Below are 2241 nucleotides of genomic sequence, written 5' to 3' on the forward strand. Positions count from 1 at the left end.
GTGGCACAAAGCACAGAGGGTCATGAACACATCCTAGAACTGAATATTTTAAAGATTTACCTGCTGTTTTGTAACACTTCTTATCCATCATATTTATAAATCAAACATGAAAAATTTGGGTTGCCATAAAACTTATATTTATCTTAATATATTTCTGTAAAGAATGTTAAAAACAACAAAGTTGCTCTTCTATGAGCTTTCACAAATTTTTTTCTCCTTTGGTAGTTATAGCATTTTGCCATTTGCTTGAGTCATCGAATGTATTTAGATTTATCTTTACTTCCTACTAATTAAATAATGAAAAGCAAAACTTTAAATAAAGTAATTACTAATGTATCCTATATGCATTAAAATTAGAGTGAGCACCATCACTGAAAGTTTATATCACTCACACATTCATTAAACATTCATTAACCTCACCTCAGGTATAGGTGTCCTTGTTTACATATTTCAGATTTGCATATATCTGCCCTGAACAAGATTTCAAAAATATTTATGGCCCTATGACCACCTTAATTATGAATCCCCAGGCAGATGTTCGTGAAATCCTTACCCAATGTGGCTTTTCCCCTCTTCTACCAGGTTTTTATTCAGTTCAGTATACAAGGTGACACTAAGATAGGACAAATGAAGTTTCAGTGTGGGTCCCTCCATCTTCCCCTTGTAATTCCTGACCTGGTAGGCACCAAAGCCAGAAGGGACCTGAGATAAGAATGCTGGGTCATATGAAAGCTGCTATGTTTCACCTGACTGATGGGGAAAGGAAAAGGCTTCGATTTTTCACAATCTAAATGACATTCTCCTTCTCTAATGTATGGTCTTAAGCTACTTTTTGAGAATTGTGTTTCACAGAAAGACCCCCAGACCAAAAGATATTTCATTCTTTGATAAAGTTTTTGGGAATATTCATATAGAAATGCTACACATGATCCTGGGGTAAGGCGGCCCCACTGGAGGTGTGTAATCTGGCAACTGGCCTTTGGGTTTGGTGTAGATCCTTACTAGTTTCTGTTAGTACCAAATATTTTCCGACAGATCACCAATATTCCAGGTCAGAGATGGATGGACAGTGAGGCACCTTATATATGATACCCAATTCTTCAATGGAGATCTGATCAATCTTATTTAACACATAGATACAAAGGATATAAACTCTGTTTTCTTCCATCGCATCAGCGAGGCCTTCTACTGTGGCATCACTGTGCAGAGCCATACCGGCATTACTAATTTTATATTCAGCCAGAATGCTATTCATACTTTCAGCATTCAGCTCATTCTGAAGGCAAGTGATAGTGAGATTGATGCCTCCCTTATCCTTCTTTTTAAAACCAATGTTAGGGGTTTGCTGTTCAAGTGAAAGCTAAAGTCTTCCAGCTTGTTTTCAATTATCTTATGTCCCAGTGGTTTCAGGACATCCAGAACAATCAGGATCAAGTTATATTCTCAGGCCACTGCAATGACTTCCTTTACTTTTTCCATTCTTGGCACCTTCATTGATAACTGGGAGATCCAGAATCTGGGTCCTGGCACTTTTGTATCGATGACACCAGGATCTGTGGTGGGATAGTGAACTCAGGCTGTCTTGTTGAAATATACCCCTACCAGGTTACTGAGCAGTGTTGATTTCTCCACAGATGGAAAATCCACAATATATTTGAGCATCCCTATGTCCTGGTCACATCAAAATCTTCTCCTTGCCGGTGACCACCACCTTTTGGAGTAATGAGTTCTCTGCAAAGCTTAGAAAGGCAAGCCTTAATCAGATTTAGGTGGGACATTGTGGCCTTGTTTTTCTTGAGGTTAAGCCATCTCAGCTTTGATCTCTGTGATCCTGATGAAGATGCTGTTCCTGGTGGCAAATCTTGGGGGTTCCATGGTCTCCACATTGTATCCTGTCACACACCTGGCGCAGATTGACCACATCCATCTGGTGCTAATGCAGTGCACAGACGAGATACTTCCTACGTCTAGGGAGAGTTCCACGTGGGAGGTTCCCAGAGACACAGCGTGGAGCCTTCTCCTCTCCACTCCCCTCAGCCAACTCCCCATTTTTTAAGGTTGTTGTTTCATTTCTTCATTAAGGAAGGGGATGCATCATTTACTGTGGACCTTCATGCTGGCCCCTCTGTGCACACAGGTTTGTATTGCTGAACTCTGCACACTGAATAAAACAAAACAGAAAGACAAGTTTGTTGCAAAAGTTTTGACCTGAAAACTGGGAAACTCAAGGCTATGGGAGTT

The 2241-nt window shown here is 40.2% G+C and overlaps 1 pseudogene; it reads right to left on the minus strand.

Annotated features, from left to right (window-relative positions):
- Positions 1-742: 742 nt before the first annotated feature.
- LOC144289182 (developmentally-regulated GTP-binding protein 1 pseudogene) lies at positions 743-1875 on the minus strand (annotated as a pseudogene).
- Positions 1876-2241: the final 366 nt, after the last annotated feature.

This window comes from Canis aureus, chromosome 18 (genome assembly GCF_053574225.1).
Source record: "Canis aureus isolate CA01 chromosome 18, VMU_Caureus_v.1.0, whole genome shotgun sequence".
NCBI classification, from domain to species: Eukaryota; Metazoa; Chordata; class Mammalia; order Carnivora; family Canidae; genus Canis; species Canis aureus.